This window comes from Lactuca serriola, chromosome 8, assembly GCF_051521515.1.
Source record: "Lactuca serriola cultivar US96UC23 chromosome 8, Lser_US96UC23_V15, whole genome shotgun sequence".
Taxonomy (NCBI): Eukaryota; Viridiplantae; Streptophyta; class Magnoliopsida; order Asterales; family Asteraceae; genus Lactuca; species Lactuca serriola.
In genome coordinates, this window is record NC_136415.1 from 179,400,684 (window position 1) to 179,412,310 (window position 11,627).

Here is an 11,627-nt window from a genome sequence, read left to right on the forward strand (position 1 = left end):
GATGTGCAAGAACCCACCAAGCAAACCCACCTTCATCTTCTTGAGAGCATTTTGGAGCTTTGTAAGTTTCCAAGTTTCTCACCTTTTATGGTTCATGTATCATAGATATACGAAGATGAGCTTATTTCTCCATATTTGGTTTATTTGAGTGGTTGACTTTGATAAAGTTTGCAACTTTATCATTCCTTGAGGTCCCATGAGCAACATATACTATAGATCTGGATTTTTAGTTTATTTTGACGCCATGCATGAGTTTTGACCCATTTTCTCACATTTTGACCTAACTTGGTGTGTGGCATGCATTGGACATTAATGTCTATAAAACAAGGAGTTTTATGGTTTATTTGTGTTCTTAGAAGCTTTTGGAAAGTATGAATGAATGACTTAGCGAATTAGTGGCTTAATCCATTAAGTTGTTTGGAACATCCCTGTAACACAGAGTTTAGCTCGCCACGGCGCAGTAGTGGATCCTCCCCACGACTATTTTGTCAGGTAGCTTCCATGGTGCGGTCAGGGGTTGGCCACGGTGCAGTGGCTGATTGTTGAATTTTTGACCAGTTTGACTTTGGGATATCATTGTTAATACAGATCAAAAGCATAAACATAAAGAACATAGGCATTATAATATTTATTTATTCTAGTAGCCTATAATCCATTGATCTCTCGTCAGATCATCACTCTTGTGCTCTCTTTCTACTACCTGTATATGAGAAAACTGAGTGGGTCAAGCTTGGGAGCCTGGTGAGCACATAGGGTTTTCAACCCGCAATAAATAATTTTATTAATTTCATCAACCAACAATAACCCGATTACCCATTCCCGTTATCCTCACTTTACGTCCCTAAAACACCTATCGTAAGGGATCTAGCCTAAGGATTATCATCGGGATGGACACTATTGCTAAGGGGTTTCCTCAACAATAAATGTCCGTAAGGCAACTATGAGGGGGATAGAGTACACCAGTGAACACATCGTTCACAAACACCTACAGGTTGCGGGCCTGCTAGCGTTCCACTTGACTGTCTAGAATAGTCCGTGGTTGTCATCTATACTCTGCTAGATGACTGGATCAACAACAACATCGAGGCCTCTCATCATTTTATTTCATCACACACCAACTATTTCATCTACCCATGTTTTACCCCAACATATTTGTAGATATAAAATACATATACAGTTTAAATTATTTAAAACATGTATAATAGTTTTCGTCTAACATAGATAACAAGTATACAGACAATATGCACACATAGCATGTAATTTATATAAAATACTTCATATCTATGTGTAAAATGAAAATAAATATGCACTCACTTTAGTAGCGGGAGTAGATAGAATCTAAAAACGGTCAACGACTCGTGATCGTCGGGCTCGGGATGCGGAACGGCTTCAGAAAACGAGAGAGAGGAGGAAGGTTTGGTGTAAGAAGTGAATGAGGTCGAACTTGCTATTTTTAGGCTGATTTCGGCCCATTCACGTCGTGAGAATTCATTGCTCACGTCGTGAGCCATGGATGAATCACCTCGTAGCTTCGACATCTGCGTTCTAGGCTTGAATAGTGTCTGTTTGACTCCTCACGTCGTGAGAATTCATTACTCACGTCGTGAGCTTTTGAGTTATCGTTCCTGTAGACTTCTAGCTTCGAAATGTGACTTTTTGACTCCTCACGTCGTGAGAAAAGAGGCTCACGTCGTGAATCCAATCAATTTAGGGTTTCTGACACGTGTCATGCTCTTAGACAGTTGTATCTTCGGAAGGTCATAACTTTTGCATACGAACTCCATTTTTGACGTTCTTTATATCCACCCGTAGGTGGAGACGTAATCTACAACTTTCATTTAGAATCCTAAGGACAAAAAGTAGTTTATCATAAACTAACATTTTACGTTTCCCAGTGTCGTGCCGGTTTTGACGCGAAACTTCGACAGGTCATATCTTCTTCGTCATAACTCGGATTTCAGCGTTCTTTAAATCTCCGGAATCCTTGTCCCGACCACTACAACTTTCTCCATAGATATTGGACCTATCTATTATTTTATTTTTTACGCTTATTTTTATTCTTAACTTATTATATCTTTTAATTAAATATAAGGCACATAAAATCACATAATATTCAAATAATTCCTATTTATTATTTCAAAGTAGGTTATAAGTGTTGAACCTAACTATTACACCATTAAATTAATGCTTAGCCTAGAAACACAGGCGTTACAATTCTCTCCTCCTTAGGATGATTCCGTCTCGGAATCATGCACCAGCAAACAGATGTGGGTAGCGACTCATCATGTCACTCTTTGTTTCCCAGGTGAGGTTCGGCCCATTTGTATGTTTCCAGCGCACAAGCACTAAGTCAACCATCTTGTGGCGCAACTTCTTAGTCTTACGGTCAACAATCGCCTCAGGCTCTTCAATTAGCCTCTTATTTTCATCCATCCTTAACTCTAAAATTGGAATTATATCGGGAATTTCTCCCGTAAACTTCCTCAAGTAACACACATGGAAAGTGTTATGAATACCATCTAGTTCTTCTGGTAACTCTAGCTTTTAAGCTTGGTTCCCAATCCTCCGAAGAACTTTGAATGGTCCTATAAACCTTGGACTCAACTTTCCTCTCTTTCCGAATCGTATAAGTCCCTTCCATGGTGAGACTTTGAGCAAAACCGAATCTCCAACTTCAAATGTCAGCGGTCGTCTTTTCTTGTCAGCATAACTCTTTTGACGATCCTAAGCTGCTAACATCCTTTCCTTGATCACTTTCAGCTTTTCAGTAGTCTGATGGACTATCTCGGGGCCCATAAACTGCTTTTCTTCAGCTTCAAGCCAACAAGATGGCGTACGACACTTATGTCCATAGAACGCATCATAAGGTGCCATCTTAATGCTCGAATGATAACTGTTGTTGTAGGAAAACTCTACCAGAGGTAAGTGCTCATCCAAGTTACCTTGGAATTCTAGGGTACATGCTCTCAGCGTATCTCCCAGTGTTTGAATCGTTCTTTCGCTCTGACCATCAATCTGTGGATGGTAAGTTGTACTTAAACACAACTTCGTACCCATTTCTTCCTGAAGACTTTTCCAAAACCTTGACGTGAAACGACTATCATGATCTGATACAATCGTTAATGGTACACCGTGAAGTCTTACCACTTCCTTCACGTAAGCATTTTCAAGCTTATCCATAGACCATTTCTCATTGGCTGCTATGAAGTGTGCACTCTTTGTGAAACGATCCACGACTACCCAAATCATGTTGTGACCGTTCTTCGTTCTGGGCAGTTTAGTCACACAATCCATGGTGATATCTTCCCATTTACCCATGGGTATAGGTAAAGGTTCTAAACTCCCATACGGTTTCTGATGTTGTGCCTTAACCCTTGTACATGTTACACATTCAGCCACATACTTTGCAGTATCGAGCTTCATCGTCGGCCACCAGTAATAGGGTTTCAAATCCCTATACATTTAGTGCTACCTGGATGAATCGAGTACATGGTTTTGTGAGCTTCTTCCATCAGAAGATCCCTTATTCCTCCCATCTTAGGTACCCAAATTCTATCTTGGAATACCTTTAATCCTTGTTTATTTGTATCGAATACCAACATTTTGCCTAAACATTTTTCCTTTCGGTCATTTTTCTCCAAAGCTTCTTCCTAAGTTTTCTTGATACTTTCCACAATCGTCGAGACAACTTCAATTCGTAACGATCTTGGCCTTTTTCTTTTAAAGTTTACTTTTAGACTTAGAGCATCAGCTACAACATTTGCTTTACCAGGGTGGTAAAGTATCTCATAGTCGAAATCTTTGAGTAACTCTAGCCAACGTCGTTGTATCATGTTCAATTCCTTCTGATTAAAGAGATACTGGAGACTCTTATGATCAGTGAAAAGTTTGCACTTCGTGCCATAGAGGTAATGCCTCCATATCTTTAGGGCAAAAACTACCGCTGCCAACTCCAAATCATGAGTGGGGTAGTTCTTTTCATGCTCCTTTAATTGTCGAGATGCATATGCTATCACCTTTTCTCTTTGAGTTAGAACACATCCTAACCCGACTCCCGACGCATCGCTATACACTGTGAAATCTTCAACTCCATCGGGTAGAGAAAGAATTGGTGCTTCACACAATTTCTTCTTTAGCTTCTCGAATGCCTCATCGTGCTTCTCACTCCATGCATATGTGGCTCCTTTATGGGTCAAAGCTGTCAATGGAGCAGCTATCGAAGAAAAGCCTTGGATAAATCTTCGGTAATATCCAACTAATCCCAGAAATCTTCGAGTCTCCATGGGACTTTTTGGTCGTTCCCACTTCATTACAACTTCTATCTTTGCTGGGTCAACCATTATTCCCTCTTGGTTAACCACATGACCCAAAAATTTGGACTTCTCGAATCCAGAAATCACATTTGGAGAAATTAGCATACAACTTCTCCTTCTTCAGAACTTCTAATACTTCTCTCAGGTGCTTTCCATGCTCCTGCTGACTCTTTGAGTATATTAGAATGTCATCTATGAACACTATTACAGATTTGTCGAGGAATGGTTTACAAACTCTATTCATCAAATCCATAAACGCTGTTGGAGCATTGGTCAGTTGATATGTGCATATTTAGTTCATATTAAGTATAGATTTTTTTTATCATTTATTAGCTAAATTATTGCATATCATGGACAAAAGGTACTTAAAAGTGTTTGAATTATGTTTTCAGTCCAAAAGTGAAGCTCGGAAGCAGGAGAAGCGGTTGGGAGCTCGGGAATTGAACAAAGAAGAAAAACACCAAAAACAACACCGACTCGGCGAGTAGGGTCGTCTACTCAGCGAGTTTGAGCGAATATTCGAGAAGATAAAGACTCAAAGACCCAAAGACTTATCGCATACGGGGATTGAGAGATGGACTCGACGAGTCGGCACCTGACTCGACGAGTCGTTTCGCAAATATAAAGATAACTTCTCAGATCGACAGGGAGAATTCTGGAACCCTTCTAGAGAGATTAGCTGCGATTGAAGAACCAGAAAATCCCTAGAGAACGAAGATACAAGCTAGAATCCAATCTCGAAGGAGATTTGAGGCAAATTTCATCATTCTACTTAATCTTTTGTTTTCCATTATGGTTAGAAAATTAGAATTCATTTATTTGTTGTTATTTACTTCAATCATGAACTAAAACTCTTAAACTTCTGTTTGGGGATACAAAATTGAGACTATGGTTTGAAATTTGGTAGGATTAATTCAATGTTGGTGATATTTGTTAGTTTTAGCTTGCTAAAGAACCTTGTGTGTGAATGATAATTAATTTTCTGTTAATAGGAAGGTAAATAAATAGTATGAACATCTTTTGATTATCAACCTCATATGTTTATGTGACCACTTTGTCATATGTCTAGGATTAATGAACATGAAACTAGAATTAATAAGAAAATTAGTTAAATTCATGTGTGAGCTTGTATGATGACCATCAACAAGAAGTTAATTAAAGGACCAAATTAGTTAACTATTGCAAGTCTAAATTAACCCGAATAATTAATCTAGTGAATTTAATTAAATTAGACAACTAATCACTGTTTGAGTTAGTTTATTCACTAAGGATTAGTGTAGTGAACGCGAATCTAATCACTTGAATCGATAACCAACAAAAGAGTTAATCCATTGCACCATTACCATAATATCAACCATAAGACCAATTGAGTTGAACTAAACAGAAGTCCTTCCCATTATTGAATCTAGTTAATTCTTTTCTTTTCTAGTTTTTAAATTAAGTGATAGTTAGTAAGTTTCTAGTCTTGTAAAACTAAAAAAAACCCTACTTATTAATTAATTTAGATAGAATTAGTTTTTAGTTTTAATTTACCGTTCCCTGTGTTCGATACCCTACTTATTTAGCTATACCACAATTGATAGGTCCACTGCCTTTGTGTGTTTATTTTATAATTAAAAGTAGGTTTAAAACTAAGTGAGTTTGCACACATCATCAGTCCAAATGACATAACTAAGAACTCATAGTGTCCATATCTTGTTCTGAATGCAGTCTTCTCAATATCTGGCTCTCTCACCTTCAGCTGATGATATCCTGACCTAAGATCAATCTTTGAGAAAATAGTTCGAACCTTGCAACTGATCAAATAGGTCATCAATCCTTGGCAATGGATACTTGTTCTTCACCGTTGCCTTGTTCAGCTCTCGGTAGTCTATACAAATCCTCATGCTTCTGTCCTTCTTCTTTACAAATAGCACCGGAGCTCCGCAGGGTGATGAACTAGGTCTAATAAAACCTTTGTTCAATAACGCCTGAAGTTGCGTCATAAGCTCCTTCATCTCCGTCGGTTCTAGTCGGTATGGTGCTTTCGCTATTGGTGTTGATCCTGGCGACAAGTCTATTCGAAACTCCACTTGTCTATCAGGGGGAAATCCAGGAAGATCTTCGAGAAAGACTTCTGGATAGTCACACACCACGGTTATACTTTGTATCTCCTTCTTCTCCTTCTTAGTATCAATCACAAATTCTAAGTATGATGTGCATCCTTTGGACAAACATTTTCTGGCTTTCATTAAGGAAATGATTCTAGAATTTACTCTGTGTTTGTCCCCGTACACCATAAATGACTCTTTTCCAGATGGGTTTACTCTTACCATCTTCTTCTTTCATAGTATCTCAGCATCGTACGTACTAAGCCAATCCATTCCTAGCACGATGTCGAAACCATTCAACTCAATGGGCAGTAATTCCTCGTGTAATTTATTCCTGTTCAAGTCGATGATGATATTTTTAATGCAATTACTAACAGGTATGAACTTACCACTGGCAACTTCTACAACTATAGTATTATTAATTTTCTCTATATGCAATTAGGGATGAGCATAGGCGGGTACCTGCCTCATTTGGCGAGAACCGGAACCGGCGGTTCCTATAAAGTTAAAACCGGAACCAAAACCACTTTAGGCAGTTCTTAAATGTTTTGAACCAGTCCCGGAACCGGCAGTTCCGGTTCCAGAAGCGGGTAACCCGGTTACATTAATTTTGTTAACTTTTGTCGATAAAACCGCAATTTAATTCGATCCAAATCAAGTCAATATGGACCAAAGTCGGACAAAATCGGACCAATATATTCTAAACCGGTCTAAGTAACACACATGTTTATATATATATATATATATATATATATATATATATATATATATATATATATATAAGCCGGTTCCGGTGGGTACCCAGCGGGTAGCAGTTCCGTAAAAACGAGAACCGGAATCGGAACCGCTTAAGGCGGTTCCATAACTTTAGGAACCAGAACCGGAACCACTTAAGGCGGTTCCAGTTCCAAAATCGACAGTTCCGAGGCAATTCCGGTTCCAAAAACGGGTACCCGGTTCCGATGCTCATCCCTGTAGGCAATGCTAGTCTTCTACCAAAATTATGTGATATAAATGAGTAGTTTGCTCCTTAATCAAATAATATATTGGCAGACAATCCATTTACGAGAAAAGTACCTGAAGCGACATCTGCTTCATCTCTTGCTACTTCCAATGTCATCTGGAAAGCTCTGGCTTTCGGTTTCGGTGGGACATTGGGCCTTGCTGCCTCCTTCTTCTTCAGACAATCTTTCAAGATGTGCCCTTCTTCATTACACCCATAACAAACTTTCTTGTCGAGGGTGCATTCATTGGCATAGTACCCAGGCTTTCCACACTTAAAACAAGTGACTCCTCCGTCACATTTCCCTAAGTGCTTCTTCCTGCACTTCTCACACCATTTTGCTTCACCTCCTCTTCTTCCAAACTTCTTCGAATCAGACTTTGAAAATTTACTTTTCTTGTTGGACCCTAAAGATCCATCCAACTTCCTTTTATCACCAACTTCAACCTTACTGGCGGCTCTTCCCTTGATCATCTCCTCAACAGACTTAGCAGCCCAGATAGCTGCCTCCAGAGTAGGTGCCTGACGTACTAGCACAGTGTACTCCCATGAAAGTCCCTTTGCGTACTTGTCGACTTTTGTCAATTCATCTGGGACGATGCGTAAAGAAAACTCCATTTTTTCTGTGAAGGTATTGGTGTATTCATCAATGGACATGTTGTCCTTCTTTAACGTCAGGAATTGGTTTTCCAGCTTTAGCAGATTTTGGGCCGAGCAAAACTTGCGTTTGAAGTATACTAAGAACTCTGCCCATGTCAGTAGTAGCGGCTCGTTGGGGCTTATGGTCTTCCCCAGAGTGTTCCACCAGCGAACAACGCTACCTCTAAACTGACGTACTGCATATGTGGTTTGTAGTTTGCCCTTGCAATCATATGTTATGAAAGCCAAATCCATCTCTGAGATCCAATCCATAACTCCAATTGGATCTTCTTTACCAGTGAAAGTCAATGGCTTGCAAGTTGTGAAGTCCTTATACTTGCATCCATTCATCTCGACTCTTTCATCTTGGTTGTTCCTCCTAACCACTGGCGGTTCAGCTTGACCAACAGTCCTACTGTAATTCCCTTCTTCTGACTGTTCGTCATTCAGCTCAGGCTGTTCAACAGGTATCGTAGGTTCATCCCTATTCTGTTGAATTAAACGCCTTGTCTCCTCTATCTGGCGATCCAACATGATATGGATCATAGCTTGTACCCTAGCCATCGTCATTGGCTCAGGTGCAACTGCTACAACTGGTACTTGTTCAATCACTTGGGGTTGAGGCTGTTGATTGTCATTTACATTGGCATTTTTGACTCCACTTCGGGTTCTTTCCATGATGGTCTATACACCAAATCAGACGTTCAGTGTGTGGTGACGAGAATTAAGATAGGAAAACTTTATCTACGATAGACGTATTAAATCCTCCTCATTACCTCAAAACGTTTACGTGCTAGTTCTAATATCGTAGTCAAACGTTTAGAATCCTAAACACATAAAGTTTCTAGATTCAGTCGACAACAGACCATAGATCCGAACAAATAATAGCATATAAGGCATCTTTATAGTTATAGCTATAACACAAAGCATTTAGCACATAAAAGCATTTTAGGCATCTTTCCTAAAATAAACTAGTGCTCGTGTCTAAAATTTAGCAGACACTCATCTCACAATCATCACTTAGCATTCTAAGTTTAAGTCTAGAAAATCCTACAATTTCCTAGTTCGCTTAAACCAGTGCTATGATACCAACTGTGACATCCCCAAATTCACGGCCAGAAAAGACCGATTTGTTTATGCTTTATTTGAAAATCAGAGTATATTTTTAAAGAAATATAATACGAAATTTGTTCCCAAAAAAAAATGAAAAAGAATTTATCAAAGCATTTCTGTAGAAATGTATTATATTAAAAACTTTGGGATATCATTGTTAATACATATCAAAAGCATAAACATAAACAACATAGGCATTATAATATCTATTTATTCTAGTAGCCTATAATCCATTGATCTCTCATCAGATCATCACTCCTGTGCTTTCTTTCCACTACCTGTATATGAGAAAACTGAGTGGGTCAGGCTTGGGAGCCTGGTGAGCACATAGGGTTTTCAACTCGCAATAAATAAGTTTATTAATTTCATCAACCAACAATAACTCGATTACCCATTCCCGTTATCCTCACTTTACGTCCCTAAAACACCTATCGTAAGGGATCTAGTGTGACATCCCCAAAATCACGGCCAGAAAAGACCGATTTCATTTATGCTTTTTAAAATAATTTCAGAGTAAATCCTTTTGATTTAAAAGAGTTGCGGAATTTGTTCCCAAAACAAAATATGATAAAATAATATTTATCAAAGCATTTCATCAAGAGACGCATTTTCATTATATAATCAAAACTCGGGATGTCATGTTCCGATACAGACCATAAAGCATAAACGATAACATTACAAGTCATTCAACAAATATATACATATACAGACTTGTAAACAAAACAACTTGATGATTCAACCATCTTATGCCCTCGCGCCACTACCTGTAATACAATTAAAACTGAGTGGGTCAGGCTTGGGAGCCTGGTGAGCATATAGGGTTTTCAACCCACAATAAATAATTATATTTAATTTCACCAACCAACAATATCCCAATTACCCATTCCCGTTATCCTTACTTCACGTCCCTAAAACAACATCTATCTCAAGGGACCTAATCTAGGATTTTCATTGGGACGGACATTACTGCTAAGGGGTTTCCTCAACAATAGATGTCCTAAAGGCAACCATGAGGGGGATAGAGTACGCCGGTGAACACATCATTCACAACACCTACAAGTTATGAACCTGCTAGCGTTCCACTGGACTGTCTAGAAGGAGTCTGTGGTTGTTATCCATACTCCGCTGAATAACTAGATCAACAACAACAACAACAACATCGAGGCCTCTCATCTGTTTATTACACACCAACTATCTACCCAACATATTAGTAGATAAAAATATATATTTTCATACATAGTTTAAAACCTGTATAGCATGTTCATTCAATATATATTCCACATAACAGATGAGACACACCCACATAACACGTATTTCATAGAAAATAATTCAGATCTATGAGATAGAAGAGAGTGAATATACATTCACACATAACAACAAAATTATACACATAACACGTATTTTGTATAAAATACTTCATAATTATGCACTAGAAGAAAGTAACTACACATTCACACATATAAACAACAATATACTTAATACACTCAGACCATACTTGTATTATTATCGCGTTTATGAAAAGTAGTATACACTCACTTGATCAGAAGATGATCGAGCAGCACTACGACTTGCAGAAGTAGTATTCTCCGTAGATCTGGAAGATCTTCACGAAAATCGAACTTCTCGCGGGCAGAGCTTCGGCTTGGGAATAACGCTTTTTGGGGTTCTCGGGGCTTCGGATCTTGCTTCGGGGCTCGGGAATATTACCGGGGCTTCGTGATACTTCTGGCACGCAAAACGATGCAAAACGGGAGAGAGAGAGAGAAGAGAAAAATAGAAAAAGAACTCGGCAGCCTCGCATCCTATTTATAGGAGGCTGGAGCCTCGTAGTACGCTGGGCGTACAGGCGTACGCGGGGCGTACGCGTCCGAAACTTCATGGCATGCGTCATCCGAAGAACTCGAGTGCGAGGGATGTCACGCTTCGCTGTACGCTGGGCATACTCCGGATGAGTTCAATGACTCCTCTTCGGATAATACCAACATTAGGAATTAAATTTAAATATTAAATATTTAATAAACTTCGGAAATTCATATCTTCTTCATACGAACTCCGTTTTCGACGTTCTTTATATCCACGTGTAGGTGAGACAACGCTCTACAACTTTTGTTTAGACTCCGTCGGCTAATTTTGAATTTATTTTTATTATTTATTTTTAGTAGGCCGGGACAGAAAAACTTCGTTATAAATTCATAACTTCTTCGTCCGACGTCCGTTCTCGCCTAACTTTTCATCGTTTTACTACTAACAACGAGATCTTCGATTCTCATTTAGATTGTTTCGGCTAAAAACCGCTCGATCTCAAATCGGGTATTTAGGCCGCACATCGTTAAGTCGAAACTTCAGAAAATCATAACTTCCTCATACGAAGTCAGATTTGGGCGTTCTTTATATATTCGGAAACCTCGTTTCAGCTACTACAACATTATGTAAAGATATCGAGTTTATTTTACACTTAAAATTTGACAC